Source organism: Macaca thibetana, chromosome 5 (genome assembly GCF_024542745.1).
Source record: "Macaca thibetana thibetana isolate TM-01 chromosome 5, ASM2454274v1, whole genome shotgun sequence".
NCBI lineage: Eukaryota > Metazoa > Chordata > Mammalia > Primates > Cercopithecidae > Macaca > Macaca thibetana.
The window spans coordinates 121,181,772-121,201,682 of NC_065582.1; the positions used below are offsets into that span (position 1 = coordinate 121,181,772).

Genomic DNA, 19,911 nt, shown 5'->3' on the forward strand with positions numbered 1-19,911 from the left:
TGGGCTAACTTGATGCAGGCTTACAGTGGAGCAAAAGCAGGGATACAGAGGGAGAACAATTGATCAAATTGTGACAGCTCATAAGTCAGGATTACCCATGACTGTTGCTGTGCAACCTAGATGATTGTTATCTAGGTTTTGCTCAAAACAGCCTTGCACTGGTTTACCTTCTAATCTTCAATATGGTGTCCAGACAGCTGTAGTTCAGGCCTGCTCAGGCTTGTCATGACTTTCACTGTGCTTTTTAGACAAAACAGAATACTTGAAGTTGCTAGTTACAGAGAACAAAAATCTATAAACTCATACCATAAAACGGAGGAAAACTTGTTTTTTTCTCCCTATGTTGAAGGAGTGCGGGGAGAGTCTCTGGACCACATTTTTTTTGGTGTGTGTCCTGGCTTTTTAGATAGCATTACCAAAACTTTCCCTGGGTCTGAACTTCACCCATTGCTGCCTCTGGGACGAGTTAGTCTAATACAGGAAAGCTTATTTCTCTTTTTAATTTTCTTTCTTTCTTTCTTTCTTTCTTTCTTTCTTTCTTTCTTTCTTTCTTTCTTTCTTTCTTTCTTTCTTTCTTTCTTTCTTTCTTTCTTTCTTTCTTTCTTTCTTCCCTCCTTCCTTCCTTCCTTCCTTCCTTCCTTCCTTCCTTCCTTCCTTCCTTCCTTCCTTCCTTCCTTATTTCCCACCTCATCTCCCCCTTTGATGCCTCCTGTAATGGAATTTAATGGAAGGCATCACTATCTTTTGGTTCCTCATTACAAGTCAGTTCTTCCCTGTTTGGTACGGGTTGATACTTGTTTAGAGCCGTCAGTCGAGTGGAGGTGGTTCTGTTAACTATGGATTCTATGGCTGATCGGATGCTTCTGATGAGGAGGGGTAAAAGGCAAGGGAGCATTAGGCAACATTTTAATACAGCTAACACCATCCCTTATGTTTTAAAACCACCAAAGAATGAAAACCAACCTTCTAAGAGGGAATCTGGAGACCATCCGTGTTCCAGGTCTGAACTGGGACATGAGCTCTCTTCCACATCCTTGCAGTTATTTCTATGATGACTTTCCTGATATCATTAATTTCTAGGCAGCAATTCATCAGGCTCAACTTTCCACATACTCCTTCTTTCTGGGCTAGGAGGTAGTCTGAAGCCAGTCTATTCTAATAGATGGTGTTCCTTATTTCTGTGGTGTGCTGGGCCAGCAAGTCTAACGTATTTGCCATCTCATTAGTGATGATTTCAAGTACTGCCTGCAATCTTATGATGTGATTAAGCATGTAAATTGGGGTACAGTATCCCCTGACCTATCTTGTGTCCAGGTACCTATAGTATGTATGGTACAATAAAGTCTTAACTACTGTGTTTCTCATCCATGGAGTGTGCATGGAGTGAGGGCATCCTAATATGGGTCCTCCTCCTTCTAGCACAGATATGGGGATCAGCACAAACAAAGCAAACAGTAGCATTCTTACGGCCAGCGTGGGCAGTAAAGGCATGTAGGTGGTTGGTTAAAGCAATAGCACAAGAGCAATAAAATGAATAATACAAAGAAGATTATTGGGCCTAAGATTTCTGGCCACATTGACTCATTTGATGATGATTCTTCAAACTTTGGCCGTGCACAGACTAGTCAACTCTTGGTGTGACTAGAGCAGGGCTTGCTGTTTTCTCAAGCTTCCACCGTGCATAGACTGGTCATCTTCCAGAGTGACCAGGGCAGGGCTGTTGTCGTCTCCACTGGCACCGTGGTCTCATTGCAGGATCAGCCAGGTCAGATGGTCTGGGTCCTGCTGGCTTGTCCACTGGTCCTGGGCCGATGGTTTCAGCTGACTGTGGTGGATCCAAGGCACGACACTTGCAACTTTAACAACAGTGGGAGTGGACAAGATCACAGTATGGGGCCCATCCCATATGGGGCACAGAGTAGTTGGATTCTATTTCTCAACCTAAACAAAGTCTTCAGGTTTGAAAGGGAGTACTGGGTCTGTCAGACTTATTGGCATTCTTTCCTGTGCCCAAAATAGACTTATTTTCACGACCATGCCTACAGCCTGCATTTGTCTCCTTAAAGTTAGTTTTTGTGTCTCAGGGAGATTACCTTTAATCTGACTTATGATTGGGGGTGGCCGGCCGAACAAAATCTCACAGGGCAAATATCCAGTGTGGTTTGTTTTGTGGGGGTGCACCTGACTCAGAGAAGGACCATCGGCAAGACCTGGTCCCACTTCAGATGAGTTTTCTGACAAAATTTCTTTAGCAGCTGCTTGAGTGTCCGTTCATGCACTCCATCCTTCCTGAGCTCTGAGGCTGGCAGGCTGTGTGCAACTTCCATTTTATTTTTGATAGTCGAGTTAATCCTGAACTATTTCAGCCACAAATGCTGGTCCATTATCTGACCCCAAAGTTAGGGGCAGTTCCAATCTGGGAATAATGTCTCTTAACAACACCTTGGTCACCTCTCATGCCTTCTCTGTCTGGGTGGGGAAGGTCTTGAGCCATCCTGAAAAGGTACAGACAAGCACCAACATGTACCAATAGCCCCCTGCTCAGGGCAATTCGGTGAAGTCCATAAGCAGGTTTTCACAGGGCACGGCTCCTGTTTCCTGAATTCCTGGGGGCTGAGTGGGCTCTTTTTGGGAGTTGTTCTGAGCAAAAGTTAAACACTGTTTACAAATAGCTCAAGTAATAGCGGTGAGTCATGGCACATAGAAATGATGCCCTAATCATGTCTCTAGTGCCATTTTTCTCATGTGAGTTCTTTGGTGGAACTGTTTTACAAATCTGAGGGCCAACATTTCAGGTATGGCTAGCCTCATATTGGAGAATTTCCACCATCCTCCTTCAAAGTCATTCCCATTTTCCTGGGCAAACCAAACCCTTTTATTTGGAGTGTAGGTTGGAGTCCTTGGACCCCAATCTCCAGGAGGAGGGGCATAGCTAAGGCTTCTTCTTTAGAAGGTGGAGTCGCCATTGCAGCTTGCTTTGCCTCTTTGTCTGCTTTTCTGTGTCCTTTAGCCTCTAATGTTCCTGCCTTTTGCCTACATTGCATTACTGCTACGTGTTTGGGGGTCCATACCACATCTAAGAGCCATAGAATTTCTTCATTGTACTTTATTTCTTTACGTCCAGGAGTTAAGAGTCCTTTTTCTTTGTAAGTAGCCCCATGAACATGCAAAGTGGCTAATGCATATTTAGACTCTATGTAAATATTTGCTGCTATAAGACCTCTGCTTTCTGAGAGGAAGTTCCTGTAGACAAAGACTGTGCCTCTACTACTGAGTCCCAAGTCACCACTGCATACCCAGTGTGGCAGACCCCTCTAGTATGAAGCTGCTCCCATCAGTAACATATTCAATGTCCAGGTCTCCGAGGGGCCCATCTGTCAAATCTCTCTGGCTTGAGAACACTTCATCTACCACATCCACTCAGCAATTAAGGGGGCTTCCTGGTATTGATTCAATAGGGAGCAAGGTAGCTGGGTTTAGGGTATTCACAGGTTCTAAATTTATGCAGGGATTTTCACATAGGAGTCCTTTTTATTGAGTTATTCTCGGATTTGATAACCAATAGTGCCCCCTTTGGTCGGTCAATGTTATAACTCAGTGTGGTTACCTGGATTGTCAGTTGCTGTCCTAAAGTCAGTTTATTAGCTTCCTGTGCCAGCAAAGCAGTGACAGCTAGTGCCTTAAAACAAGGAGGCCATCCAAGTGCCACAGAATTCAATTACCTGGATAAGTGTGCCACCGGGTGATGTCATGACCCTATGGCTTGAATTAAAACTCTTATGGCCATTCTCTTTTGCTCATGGACATATAAAAAGAAAGGCTTAGTTAGATCTGGCAGTCCTAAAGCTGGGGCCTGGGTCAAAGCTTGTTTGATTTTCTTAAATGCCTTCTCCTGGTTGGCCTCTCAGAGGAAGGGCTCCTTTTTCCTGTCTTTTTGGCTTCATATAATGGCTTAGCCACGAGCAAGAAATTTGGGATCCAGATGCAGCAGAACCCTGCTGCCCATACGAACTCTCTTGTCACCAGGTGATTGGAGTAGAAAGCACATAAACAGCCTGCTTCCATTTGCTACCGAGCCATCTTTTCTTTTGGCTTATATAGAAGCCTAAATACTGGTCAATTTTAGGCACATTTGAGCCTTTTTCCCTGACACTTTATATCCTGCCTTCCATAGCAGGTGCAGGAGGTCTTGGGTCCCTTGGAAGCAGTCTTCTCGGGTTGGGACTGCTAGAAAAAGATCATCAATATACTGGAGCAAGACACAGTCACTATTCGGTGGGGTGTATGCTTTAAGGTCTGAGGCCAGTGCCTCTTCAAAGATTGCAAGAGAGTTTTTAAATCCTTGTGGGAGTCTTGTCCAAGTGTACTGTGATTCACCCCATTGAAAAGCAAAAATAGACTGATTGGTGCAAGCCAGAGACAGAAAAATGTGCCCTTTAAATCTAGGACTGTAAACCCAGCTGGAATATGTCCCATTAAAGTAGATGGGTTTGGCAACACTGGGTGGATGGTCACTGTTGCCTGATTTTCCACACACAAATTCTGTACTAGTCTATATTCACCAGACGGCTTCCGCCCTGGCAAGAGAGGGGTGTTCCATGGTGACTGCCATTTGACTATGATTCTATGCTTATGAAGCTGCTCTAAGTGTTTGCGGACACCCCGTAGGATCTTGGGGAGTACCGGGTACTGTCGGACCAGAACCAGAGGTGCTCCCAGTTTTAACTCTACCACCACTGGTGCCCAAACTCCAGGAATTTTAGTAAGCAACCCATGCAACTCATTTACTGCTGGTTCCAGAGTCTTTTTTACATATAGTCTCCATTCTTCAGCTTACGGAACAGTAAGGGTTAACATCATAGCCTCTGGGCGAGGTAGGTTTATAGTTACATTCCCTTTTGGCCAAAATATAGTCTGTGCCTGCAGTTTTTGAAGGGGGTCTCTTCCCAGCAAAGGAACTGAACAACTTGGGAGGTATAGGAATTCGTGTTGGACTTCTCATCCTCCTATAACACACCTCTTTGACCAACAGGTGGGCCTCTTTTCAGAGACTCCAGTGCCTCCTACAATAGTTGCACAGTTCTTGGATAGTGGCCCTATAGGTTGGGTCACTACTGAGTGTTTAACTCTGGTGTCTACCGTAAAGTCCATTAGCTGGCCTCTGTCTTCTAATCTGACTGTGGGCTCCTCCGGGCCCAAAGTGAAGCAGCCTGGTCTGTCCTAGTCCTCCTATCCTTCATTCCCTGCCAGTCTGATCAAATCAGTGTTTGGTTTCTCCTGGGTGTGGCAGCCCCAACTGGTAGCTTTACTATACCATGAATTTGCAAACAATTCGGTGAGACGTAATAACACCTGAAATAAAAATACTCTGATTCTGAAAATAAAGAATGTGAATGTATATCATAAAATGCCAACAATTATAGCTTATTATTTTCCCCATAGGAATGGAAAATAAATATAAAGAAGTTTCATTTTATTTTTATGTTTTTCCATAATACATTTTCAACAACCTTATTTCATGATTAATAATTAACGCTCTAATGGGCTATTACTAATATATTCAGTATTTGTACTCCAGAGTCATACCAAGAAGGTCAATCTGGGGTATCCACTTGTACACTGGAGTACTGAGTCCTAAGCATGTGGTCTATTCTCATCAAATCTCCACAGAACCTGTTACAGAAAAGAAAATATCTTATTCCATGAGCAGAACTCCAAAGTCATAGAATGTTAAAACACTAAAGATATTAAGAATGGAATCAAGGATGCTGGGTAATAAAATTACTCAAAGACTGATGTAAATAGAATGCCATCACTTCATTTTCTTAACTTCTATAATTAGTTATGTATGTAAGGAAATCAGGATTTTCCAAATAATAGCTTGGAAAAAATGAGATTATAGATGAAAAGTTCAAGTATTTGGAAAATTGTTAAGCTTTTCAAAAGAAGATCCATGTGTGGCCAACCATCATATGAAAAAAGTTTAATATCACCGCTCATTGAAGAAATGCAAATCAAAATCACAATAGATAATATTTTGCACCAGTCATAATGGCTATTATAAACTCAAAAGGTAGTACATGCTAGTGAGATTGTATAGAAAAAGGAATGCTTATACTCTGTTAGTAGGAGTGTAAGTTGGTTCAACCATTGTGGAAGACAGTGTGGCACTTCCTCAAAAACCTAGAGGTTAAAATACAATTCAACTCACCAATCTCATTAGTGGGTATATACGGAAAGGATGAAGAATGATTCTCTTATGAAGGTACATACACATGTTTATTAATAGCAGTAGTATTCACAATAGTAAAGATATGGAATCAATCTTAATGCCCATCAATGATTGACTGAATAAAGGAAATGGAATGGTACACATATACACCATGGAATATTATGCAGCCATAAAAAAAAAAAAAAAACACAAGATTTTGTATTTTACAGGTACATAGATGGAGCTGGAGGCTGTTATCCTTAGTAAACTAGCATAGAAACAGAAATCCAAATATCACATGTTCTCACTATTAAGTGGAAGCTAAAAGATGAGAACACATGGAAACATAGCAGGGAACAACATACACTGGGGTGTATTGGAGGGTGGAGAGCAGGAGGAGAGTGAAGATCCGGTAAAACAACTAATGGGTTCTGGTCATAATGCCTGGATGATTAAACAATCTGTAAAACAAACCCTCATGACACAGATTTATCTATGTAAGAAACCTGCTCCTGTAGGCCTGAACTTAAAATGAAAGTTAAAAAAAGAAATAAATTTAATTTTAAACACATAAAAATTCTAAAAAATTATATGCATGAAAAAAACTTAAATAGTCATTATAATCCTAGTGAGAATAAGCAGTAACAATTTAGTAATGACCTATATGTTTATTTTGTTTTATGTATTTTATGCTAGTTTTCATCTTCCACATTGAATATTAATTTATTCATTTTTTACGTGACATAGGAAGTATTTCATATAATTCTGATTGTCTATAAATTATTATATTAGAGTTTTGTGTCCTTTGACAAAAAAGCAAGTTGATAAAATAAGCTAATTGTAAGAAATAAATTAATGCTACAGAGGGACTATGTATAACTTCTTTCAAATTACAAATTATCAAGCACTACTTCGAGGAGAAATTTCAAGGGTCAATTTCTGAGACAAATTCAGAGTATTATCAGTATTGCTAATTTTGGTTGCTGTTTCAGCATTGAAATGAGGAACCTTTTGGTATCATAAATAAAGATAGAGCTATTGAATAAATTCAAAATTGTGTTTTTCTGAATTTGGTTAACTGATTGTTAACACTTAGACAATGTTTTACAAAGTGTTGACTACAGTGATTAATATGTTCTACTATAGCCAAGACATTTTTATGTTTAAGTTACTAATTATGGAACTCCCAAGCAATCCTCATAAACTGAACAATAATTTACAGTGTTTAACTTTTACTTGTTATATCAATATTAAAATAACTGAGTTTTCAGCAAAACACATTAGTATAGGTCATTACAAGAAGACTATATCAGATAAGGAACTAAAAAGTAATTGACAAATACACAAATGTCACCATTTTATTCTATACAGAAGAAAATGTTTCCTACTATGTTCTATGGAGGGAATATCTGAACCTGTTCCCCCACCTGGCTTCCTTCTCTTTGACTCCTTCCTATAATTCCTTCTGCTGCCTCCATTGGGAGGAGTTGTTAATCTGATAGTGCTGACTCCTTGTGGGACTATATTTTATACAGCACAGCATCCACCTTCAGGTCAGGATCTATCCCCATCCATTCTCTTTAATCTTCCTGCTTCAGACATTGACTGGACCCAGTTCAGCAAGGGAGGCTGCTTTTACTCTTTCTCTAAATCTACCTGGCTGGTGGGAACGTGGACTAAGTCTGTCAGCCTAGGCCATTCTTTCTCTGAATCATACCCGGAACATCACTCAGATAAGCCTAATCCAAAATGTACAGAAACTATATGAGGCTGGATTACATGGCAAGCTTAAACTGCATGATGCATGTTAGACATATGCATATAGTATAAGTTTTAAATTATTCCTTCATTTAAGATGTTGGATTACTTCCAAAGTTAATTTTATGAATATTTTCCATAAATATTAAATACACACATCTTGACTTATTTTTTCTCAGTATGATTACGTGAAACTATATTGTGAAACCAATAGTTATTTGCATTTTTAAATCACTAGAAACATTTTGCCAAGTGTCTTTTTTTCTTAAAATATACACACATATTCTGACAATCTAATATTTAATTGAAAAGGAAACAACTTTGGTTAACAATTGCTCTACATAATAAACAAATAGAGAAACCATTTTACAACCATTGATTTTCATTCAAATCTTTCTGCAACTTAATAACAACAGTTACTCTTAGTAATTATCACTATTTACTACTGGTCATCCTTTTTCTTGTCCTTCTACACCTCCTACTGTCTTCTGCCTCCCATTGGCACTATCACCTTCCCTTAATGTGAATAGGGAAATCTTTCAATAGTAGGGTAGGGTGGCATAGAATTTTTATCAGTCTTACCTCAGCTTTTGTCTCTTTCAAAAATTTTAAAGCACATAGAATTTGCATTCAGCATAGATATTGTATTTTAGCCATGGAATAAATTCTCAGTTTGATATAGACAAAAATCTTAAGAGATTGCTTAATAATGTACTAAAGAATGCTTACTTTCTACATATGTCTTAAAAGTATGATATTAATTTAAAATGTATGAGGGTCTTGTGTTCCTTTGAAAAGAATATCATCTTCTAAGTAGAATTCTTTCCTTATTGTAAACTAAGTTTACTACTATACAGATACAAGTGACAGAAACTATTTGGTATTTATAATAAGTGCATCGTTCATTTTCTCCATGCTTTTCCTTAGGGAGCTTTGGTGTCTTGACACAAGTTCCACCAGGAAACTGTACTGAGTTGCTCGTCGTAAGACTGAAAACACCTTCTGTAATAGGGCATGTTTCTGATCTAAGATGTAAAACTCTGGTATCTCAGAGTAGAATGAGTTACATTCTTGAATAAAATCAAGTGAACACTGGATTTAGCTGCAAATATTATTAGGGGTACACATTTATATCACTGAGTTATTCTTTTAAGTTAGAATACTTAAGATCTGCATCACTTACAGTAGAATTTCAGAATTCCTTTCATTTATTATTATTATTACACTTTAAATTCTAGGGCACATGTGCAGCTTTCCCATCTTACTGGCAAAACTAGTATGTCTATTTTTATTCAAGTCCACAATATATCTGTCATCCACGACTCTTCAAGAGAATGTAATCTTGATGTGCTGAACAATCTGGTTCTGTTAAATGAAGAATGATATCTCAAGTGACTTGCACATGTTAGGTAATTAGTAGTGTTAGTAATCATAACAAAATAATCATAATTGCAAAATTAATATTTCTCTCTCACTGAATATATAACAGAGACATTTTAAGTGTTTTTTCTGTATTAACATTTTTTCCACAAAACACAATATGAAGTGGGTAGTATTACTGTAAATGTAGGCATGATTATTTCTATCAACATTGTAGCTCAGTTTTCCATCATCTGCTACCAGATTCCATGCAAAATTTCCCAAATGGTCTGCTCTTTCTTTCTTTCTTTTTTTAAAATTACCTTATCATATATCTTCATTTCCTAACTCTTTTTAGTAGTTCTCAAATGTGCTTAATAAATAAATTAGCTCCTAATAAGTATCTGGCTCTAACTTGCCTCTCAGCATCATCTGATTCTCACTCAGCCTTTCCCTGCAAACTCAACTTAGAGTCTTGAGAACTTTCCTCAATACTTTACCTTCTTTTCTTTTTTGTGTTTTCCTCGCCTCTCAACATTTCACCAATTTCTGCACATTGTTCAGCTCTCAGCTTCATTATCAGTGAGTCCAGGATACTTTCTATTATCTCCACTGATGCTATCTTGTCACTGCATTTTTCCTTGAGATAAAAGCTTTTGCACAATTTTTATTACTTGCACATATTCTGTCTTTTGAAACAGAATGTAATGTGTGTGGGGACAGAAACTGTGTCTACGTTTTTCCTCTTGCCTGTGGTTTGTGTTAAACTTTTTATAAACATTCTTTTAATGAATGATCAATACCTTCTCACGTGTTGCATAATCAAGACTTATATTTAACCAACCCTATTTTCAAAGTCTTCTTAGTATCCCTCTCTATCTATAATAATGATGAAACTCACATACTTGTGATGGTATCAGCAAGTTAACATGTACACAAGTTCCTAGTTGGTATCTGCTTTACCCTGCCCACTGCCCATCTTTCTTTCTGTGTAACTCAAACACTCTGCATGAAGAGTGTAGAATTATTCCTACTAAAATTTCAAAGCCAATAACACAAAACCAACAATATTATCTTTACCGTAGGTAAGGATTTGGCAGTTTTGCAGTGCAGTCCTCCAACAAAATCAACATTTGGTAAGACTGGATGAGGAAATTGAAAATCCCAGGAGTTTTGAGTAAGTCATATGTCAACTTTCCCCGTTGTCTCAGATAAGGTAGTGGGTATTCCTGAGAAGAACAAGGAAAGAAAAGATGGATGACACAAGATAATTACATTAGGTAATTTTCAGAAAGGGATTAGAATAATGTAGGCAAAAATGTAGGCAAAGTATCTGTACTTTGAAATACATAAACATATAGTCAAATATTATAAGCATAATTTAATTTTTATGTAGTATATATTTTGCTCGTGTGTATTTATAAGAAAAGCAAAGTGATAAGAGAATTTTGAGGGTCAACTACATCATAGCCAATGTTACATCAGAATACTAACAATCGTAACCAATTACTAAAATAATCTAGAGAGAAGTAAACATCCATTTCTTTACCCTTTAAAACTTCAATAGTAGCATATAAACATTTAAACAACCCTTCGAGCTCCACGATCAACTAATTCTGCTGTACCCATAAAAACAACTTTCTAAGAAATAGTCTCGTTTCCACAGTTCATTAAGCTAATCCTTTCATTTTTGGTCATTCAAGTGAACTGTGGGCTATTTTGAGAGTGTGGCTGAAATCCTTGTACCCACTACTGCTTTTGATTCATGCTAGGGTATTAATCATATTAGCTTTTAAGTAAATATATTTGCAAATTACAGAAAGAAAATTTTGAGAAATTATTCAAATAGAGATTTGTACCCAACCTAAATATGGCTCATATTTTATAATACACATAGTTTCCAAAAAAAAAAACTATATAGATATAACAATGTTCAGACTTCAACAAGATGATTGGTCTTACAATAAATAATGTCTAATCTTTTAGTGAAGGAATGTATAGACATTAGAAACTACAAATTACCCTTAGTGGTTTTTGCCTTTGAGAAAGGGGTACCATTTCTCTCAACTGTGAAGGAAACCTTCTGGTGACATGGGGATATATTTTAATTTCAGAATAAGGAAACTGAGGTATGCAAAGAAAAATAATTTCTGCAATGCTGCATAGATAGTTGTTGTAGAAAACTGAGTAACTACTCAATCTACATGTATGCATTCAGTAAGATGCTTGTGGATGGGTCTGACTTTTTTTAAAATGAAAAAAAATTAATAGTAGAACAGATGTGTGATTGTTTAAAGAAATATTAGGTGCACTAATTTACAGGTTTATGACTTCCTAGAATGTTCTGTGTGAGCAATGGCCACAAGGTTTTAACTGACCTTATAATTTAAACTTTGCTATAATATTTGTACAATTGATAGATCATCTTGTGTTTCATTTCATAAATTCACTTACAAAAACTCCACTACCAGCCTCGTGTGGTGGCTCATGCCTGTAATCCCAGCACTTTGGAAGGCCGAGGCAGGCATATCACTTGAGGTCAGGAGTTTGAGACCAGCCCGCCCAACATGATGAAACCCCCTACCTACTAAAAATACAAAAAATTAGGCAAGTGTGCTGACACATTCCTGTAATCCTAGCAGTGAACTGAGATTGTATCACTGCACTCCAACCTGGAAGACAGAGAAAGACTCCACCAAAAGCAAGCAAGCAAACAAACAAACAAAAACAAAAAGGAATTTAAAAAACCAAGTATCCTGACTTTATTGCTTTATATATGCTCAGCTTCAAAGACACAAGAAAGTTAATCTCCATGTTACCAATTGAAAAATTTACTTACCTAGAACTTCACTGGAAAACTGATCCTACTTCTTCATATTAAATATTTGGAACTGATATGGGAAATAAACCACATAGATCATAATTTTTTACCCTCTCCATGAAAATCATTTGGTCACTTAATTCTGACATAACAACAAGTATGTAGGAAGGTGGAAATAGAAATCTTCCACTATGCTTTTCAAGTGTGTAGCCAGCAGAGAAGGGGAGTCTGTACACAAAGGGTATGTTAAATAGCTCAGCCAGCAGCTCCCCACAGGGAACAATCGCATCTGCAGGAACAGCATCAAATTTTGACTCTTGTAGATTCTTCATAAGTTTCTTATTTGAAAGTTCATCCTTACAGAACTTTCTAATTGTGTCATTAAATGTACAGATGATTTCTTGTACTTGTGAAAAATACGACCAAAATGTGTCTTTTGGAAGGTCTGACCATGATAATATCCTCAAAGTCAGTTTTAGTTAAAGACGCAGGATAGATTTCAAGTTTAAGAGTAGATGGGCTGTTGGAATAAAAAAAAAAATGGAAGCTGAAGATGCCAATACGGTCACCTCATGACTCCTCTGGACAAGCTCATCCAGGATTGTCTCTATATTCATCCAATGACTGAAATCTGTGAGCCACACCAGTACCTTTCCACAACTCCCAGAGCTAATGTAACAGGTCAGCTGTATCAGCAACAAAAAACTGGAGTCCATTTCATACACGTCCTGGTGCAACGCAATGCTTTTTCCCATTTGCTGTTTCTTTCTGTCATTTCTTATGGTTATATCCATGGATAAATCAATCACGAAGTTCAAATGTAACTTTTACACTTCAAAGTAAATATATTATCATTCAATTAACAGTCTGAGCCTGTATGTGGCAAGAAATTAATGAAGGTAGATGACCTGTTTACCCAAGTGTGTTTAATGTTCTTTTTATGTTTGTAAGTGCTATTCTTGATCTAATATCAATGTTATTGTATGGACACATCACTTGTCTTATGCAATTTGTTTTAGAAGAGTTTCCAGAAACGTAACCATGAGAGGTTCATGTTTCTGCATTTTGTTTTACACAGAACTAAAGATAAAATAATGAAACACGGTTCAAATGATTTTTATATACTTTGCTTACATATAATTTATATACAGCACCTTCAGCTGAGGTGTGATGTGCAGAGCGGGCTGCCATTTTTGCTGTTTGGAAAACTTAGCTGTTCTGTCCTTCAAGCTTTGGAGAGTCCAAATGTACTGGTGGTGGAAGGAATCCACCAGTTGCTGCACGTCTGCTCTACAAAAACATTGCCAGACTGCTTCTTTAAGCAGCTACCAGATTTTGTTCCTCCTCACTGGGTGGCACTTCCTGACAGGGGACTCCAGCCACTCCCATCAGTGTTCTTGGGTCTATAGAGATTTGAAAACTCCCTGTGGCAGAGCTCCCAGAAAGAGGTATGGGCCGGCATCTTTGCTGTTTGATTGACTTATCAATTCCAGTCTGTAAGCTTGGAAGAGCCCAAGCTGACTCGGGTGGATGTTACACTAAAGAACACAACAACCATATAAAAATGGAGCCGGACTGCTTTTTTAATTGAGTTCCTGACCCTCATTCTCATTACTGGGTGGGGCCTCCCAACAGGGATTTTTGGCTACCACCACTGGCATTCACCAGCTGACAGGGTTTCCAGGCATCCCTGGTAAAGAGATCCCAGGGGACAGGGCAGGCTGACATCTTTGCTGTTTGAGCAACTTAGCCATTCCAGCTTTCTAGCTTTGGAGTGTCCAAGGCAACAGGGGCTGAAGTATACCCCAGGGCAGCACAGCTGCTTTATGAACATGTGGCTAGACTAACTTAAGCAGGTCCCTGATACCATTCCTTCTGACTAGGAGTCTGATCTCCCAACTGGGGTCTCCAGCCACCTCTTAGAGGAGTGTTTGTGCCAGAAACAGATCCAGATCTCCCTGGGATGGAGCTACCAGAGAAAAGGGCCGGCTTCCATCTTTCCTGTTTCTCAGCCTTCACTGGTGATACCTCCAGGTACTCGAAAATCTGAGGTGACTAGTGACTGGAGTGGGCCCCTAGCGTACCACAGCAGCCCTACAGAAAAATGACCAGAGTGTAATGTGGTTGCCTGCTCCTGTATGTCCTCATCAGGCAGATCTTCCAGGCCTGGTCTCTAGTCAACAGCCCAATCTGTCTAGTAGCAACTTGCAACTCCTTGGAGAGAGCCCCTAGGGCAACAGAAAGTCTCTTCACCACTGCCTCTGCAATGGAATTTCCCTTGCCTCTCTTGGACCAACAAAGGAGCAAAGACACTGAGCAGCTGCTGACTTTTATTTCTCTGAGATGAAGTCACAGGAGCAAACAAAGTAGCAAAGCAGCAAGCCAACTGATGTAGAGTCCAGATGGGTGGGTGCAGGAGAATCTGTAGCAAAGTGTGACTATCTCTGTAAGTTCAACTTTGATGAATAAGGGACCCTAGCCCTTGGGTAAGAGTCAGATCCGATCCCTGCACGGTGATCCGGCACATCAGATGAGGCTGGTCTGATTTGAGCACTGTTTGATCTTGTACCCTCTCCTGGGACCCCAGCCTTGCCACGCCTACTTACAGGGTAGTCTTGGGTGTCCTGAGGTCCCACACCATAGTTTCTGCAGCAGAGGAACAGGCCTTACTGATAGAGAGTTCCACTGAGGCAGCCCCTACAACTGTGCACCAGTCTGCATGTTCCCTCCCATACTGCAGCTTCCCCTGAGCCTGCAGAAACCCCTCACATCACTTTGCTGAATGCATGTCTGCATGGGTGGATTTTTCTTTACCTGACCCAGCAGCACACATGAGTGCAGTGCATCCCTCCAGGCCCCCGCCCCCCGCCCGACCACATTCACTCAAATCACCCTGACAGTCTTTGCAGCATTGCAGACAGAGCCTTGATGGGCACAGAACCAGAAATCCCTGTCTGGCCAGTGCCCACCTTTTTGCTGATGTTGCACAGAGGAGAGGATCCTCCCATACCTTGAGTGATCAATTCTGCTAGCAGGGCAAAGAGAAGGCACCCAGACTTGTGCTGGCAACCACCCCACTCTGAACAAACACCACCTGCAGTGTGACATAACGCAGTCTGCAGCAGAGGCCTTCCACTTCCCTTACAACTGCTTTGCTTCTGCCACTGTGGTGAACACTCAGAAAGAGGCAGACACTCCTGCACTTGCTAGCACTCTGCTACAGTTGCCGCACCTTGATCAGTCCAGTGCAGTAGGCTTAAAGCCTTGAAAAGCAAGAGAACAAAGCTGGGGCTCAATACAAGTCCACCAGAGTTAAAGCATACAGTCCAGGAACTGGGAACAGAAGACTGCTCCCTCTACAAACAAAGCCAGTTGGCTGAATCCACCTTATATCACAAACAAACCCTAAAGGCAATCAAATACCACAAAATAAAAAAAAGAAAAGAAAAAAAGGCCAGCAACCTCAAAAACTGAAGGCAGATAAGCCCACAAAAATAAGAAAGAATCAGTGCAAGAACAGTGAAAACTGAAAAAAACAGAGTGTATTCTTTCATCCAAATTACAGCATCACCTCTCCAGCAAGGGTTTGGAACTGGGCTGAGGCTAAGATGGCTGAAATGACAGAAGTAAAATTCAAAATAGGGATATAAACAAAGTTTGCTGAGCTAAAGGAGTATAAGGTAACCCAATGCAAGGAAGCTAAAAATATTAATAAAACATTGCAGAAGTTAACAAAGTAGCCTGTAAAGAGAAAATGTAACCTACCTGATAGAGTTGAAAACAACACCAAAAGACTTTTATAATGCAATGACAAGTATTAATAGCAAAATAAAACAAGTGAAAAACGACTATCACATCTTTAAGACAGGCTTTCTGAAATAAGACAGGTGGGCAACAATAGAGAAAAAATAAAAATGAATGAACAAAACCTCAAGAAATACGGAATTATGTGAAAAGAATCAGTCGATGAGTAATTGGTGTATCTGAAAAAGATGACAATGAAATCAACTTGGAAAGCATGCTTCATGATATCATCCATGAGAACTTTTCCAATCTAGCTAGAGAGGCCAACATTCAACTTTAGAAATGCAGAAAACCCCAGTGAGATAATCCATGAGAAGGTCATCCCCAAGACAAACAATTATATTCTCTAAAGTCAAAATAAAAAGAAATGTTCAAGACAGCTAGAGAGAAAGACCAAATTACATACAATGGGAAGCTCATCAGACTAACAATGGACTTCTCAGCCCAAATCCCAGAAGCCAGGAGAGATTTGTGGCCAATATTCAACATTCTATTTTTAAAAAATTTTTAATTTTTTTTATACTTTAAGTTCTAGGGTACATGTGCACTACATGCAGGTTTGTTACATATGTATACATGGGCCACGTTGATGTGCTGCACCCATTAACTCATCATTTACATTAGGTATATCTCCTAATGCTATTCCTCCCCCCTCTCCCCTCAATAGGACCTGGTGTGTGATGTTCCCCTTCCTGTGTCCAAGTGATCTCATTGTTTAATTCCCACCTATGAGTGAGAACATGTGGTATTTGGTTTTCTATTCTTGCCATAGTTTTCTGAGAATGATGGTTTCCAGCTGCATCCATTACCCTACAAAGGACACGAACTCATCCTTCTTTATGGCTGCATAGTATTCCATGGTGTATATGTGATATATTTGCTTAATCCAGTCTGTCACTGATGGACATTTGGGTTGATTCCAAGTCTTTGCTATTGTAAATAGTGCCACAATAAACATATGTGTGCATGTGTCTTTATAGCAGTATGACTTATAATCCTTAGGGTATATCCACAGTAATGGGATGGCTGGGTCAAATGGTATTTCTAGTTCTAGATCCTTGAGGAATCGCCACACTGTTTTCCACAATGGTTGAACTAGTTTACAGTCCCACTAACAGTGTAAAAGTGTTCTTATTTCTCTACATCATCTCCAGCACCTGTTGTTTCCTGATTTTTTAATGATTGCCATTCTAACTGTTGTGAGATGGTATCTCACTGTGGTTTTGATTTGCATTTTTCTGACGGCTAGTGATGATGAGCATTTTCTCATGTGTCTGTTGGCTGAATGAATGTCTTCTTTCGAGAAGTGTCTGTTTATATCCTTTGCCCACTTTTTGATGGGGTTGTTTGTTTTGTTCTTGTAAATTTGTTTGAGTTTTTTGTAGGTTCTGGACATTAGCCCTTTGTCAGATGAGTAGATTGCAAAAATTTTCTCCCATTCTGTAGGTTGCCTGTTCACTCTGATGGTAGTTTCTTTTGCTGTGAAGAAGCTGTTTAGTTTAATTAGATCCCATTTGTCAATTTTGACTTTGTTGCTGTTGCTTTTGTTTTTAGACATGAAGTCCTTGGCCATGTCTATGTCTTGAATGGCATTAGCTAGGTTTCCTTCTAGGGTTTTTATCTTTTTAGGTCTAACATTTAAGTCTCTAATCCAAATTGTATTAATTTTCATATAAGGAGTAAGGAAAGGATCCAGTTTCAGCTTTCTACTTATGGCTAGCCAATTTTCCCAGCACCATTTATTAAATAGGGAATCCTTTCACCATTTCTTGTTTTTGTCAGGTTTGTCAAAGATCAGATGGCTGCAGATGTGTGGTATTATTTCTGAGGGCTCTGTTCTGTTCCATTGATCCATATCTCTGTTTTACCATGCTCTTTTGGTTACTGTAGGATTGTAGTGTAGTTTGAAGTCAGGTAGTATGATGCCTCTAGCTTTCTTCATTTGCCTTAGGATTGTGTTGGAAATACGGGGTCTTTTATTGGTTCCATATGAACTTTAAAGCAATTTTTTCCAATTCTGTGAAGAAACTCATTGATAGCTTAATGGGAATGACATTGAATCTACAAATTACCTTGGGCAGCATGGCCATTTTCACAATATTGATGCTTCCTATCCATGAGCATGGTATGTTCTTCTATTAGTTTGTGTCCTCTTTTATTTCACTGAGCAGTGATTTGTAGTTTATCCTTGAAGAGGTCCTTGACATCCCTTGTAATTTGGATTCCTAGGTATTTTACTCTCTTTGAAGCTATTGTGAATGGGAGTTCATTCATGATTTGGCTCTCTGTTTGTCTGTTACTGGTGTATAAAAATGCTTGTGATTTTTGCACACTGATTTTGTATCCTGAGACTTTGCTGAAGTTGCTTATCAGCTTAAGGAGATTTTGGGCTGAGACAATAGAGTGTTCTAAATGTACAATCATGTCATCTGCAAACAGGGACAATTTGACTTCTTCTTTTCCTAAATGAATACCCTTTATTTCTTTTTTTTGCCTGATTGTCCTAGCCAGAACTTCCAATACTATGTTGAATAGGAGTGGTGAGAGAGGGCACCCTTGTCTTGCACCAATGTTGAAAGGGAATGCTTCCAGCTTTTGCCTATTAAATACGATATGGGCTGTTTTGGTTTGTCGTAAGTAGCTCTTATTATTTTGAGATGCGTTCCATCAATACCGAATTTATTGTAAGTTTTTAGCATGAAGGGCTGTTGAATTTTGTCAAAGGCCTTTTCTGCATCTATTGAGATAATCATGTGTTTTTGTCTTTGGTTCTGTTTGCATGCTGGATTACATTTATTGATTTGCGTATGTTGAACCAGCGTTGCATCCCAGGGATGAAGCCCTCTTGATCATGGTGGATAAACTTTTTGATGTGCTACTGGATTCAGTTTGCCAGTATTTTATTGAGGATTTTTACAATGATGTTCATCAGGGATATTGGTCTACAATTCTCTTTTTTTGTTGTATCTCTGTCAGCCTTTGCTATCAGGATGATGTTGGCTTCATAAAATGAGTTACGGATGATTCTCTCTTTTTCTATTGATTAGAATAGTTTCAGAAGGAATGGTACCAACTCCTCCTTGTACCTCTGGTAGAATTCGACTGTGAACCTGTCTGGTCCTGGACTTTTTTTGGTTGGTAGGCTATTAATTATTGCCTCCATTTCAGAGCCTACTATTGGTCTATTCAGGGATTCAACTTCTTCCTGGTTTAGTCTTGGGAGAGTGTAAGTGTCCATGAAATTATCCATTTCTTCTAGGTTTGCTAGTTTATTTGTGTAGAGTTGTTTATAGTATTCTCTGATGGTAGTTTGTATTTCTGTGGGGTCGGTGGTGATATCTCCTTTATCATTTTTTATTGTGTCTATTTGATTCTTCTCTCTTTTCTTGTTTATTAGTCTTACTACTGGTCTATCAATTTTGTTGACTTTTCAAAAAACCAGCTCCTGGATTCATTGATTTTTTGGAGGGTTTTTTGTGTATCTATCTCCTTCAGATCTGCTCTGATCTTAGTTATTTCTTGCCTTCTGCTAGCTTTTGAATGTGTTTACTTTTGTTTCTCTGGTTCTTTTAATTGTGATGTTAGGGTGTCAATTTTTGATCTTTCCTGCTTTCTTTTGTGGGCAATTAGCACTATAAATTTCCCTCTACGCACTGCTTTAAAAGTGTCCCAGAGATTCTGATATATTGTATCTTTATTCTCATTGGTTTCAAAGAACATCTTTATTTCAGCCTTCATTTTGTTTTGTACCCAGTAGTCATTCAGGAGCAGGTTGTTCAGTTTCCATGTAGTTGAGTGGTTTTGATTGAGTTTCTTAGCCCTGAGTTCTAGTTTGATTGTACTGTCGTCTGAGAGACAGTGTGTTATAATTTCTGTTCTTTCACATTTGCTGAGAAGTGCTTTAATTCCAACTATGTGGTCAGTTTTTGAATAAATGTGATATGGTGCTGAGAAGAAT

The 19,911-nt window shown here is 39.0% G+C and overlaps 1 protein-coding gene and 1 pseudogene across 5 annotated transcripts in view; both read right to left on the reverse strand.

The window, feature by feature from the left end:
- The window catches only part of LOC126955127 (UDP-glucuronosyltransferase 2B33), a 329,416-nt gene that overhangs the window by 216,200 nt on the left and 93,305 nt on the right, over positions 1-19,911 (reverse strand). The gene's annotated exons all lie outside the window — the stretch shown is intronic.
- On the reverse strand, positions 1,691-12,943 carry LOC126955017 (UDP-glucuronosyltransferase 2B4-like; annotated as a pseudogene).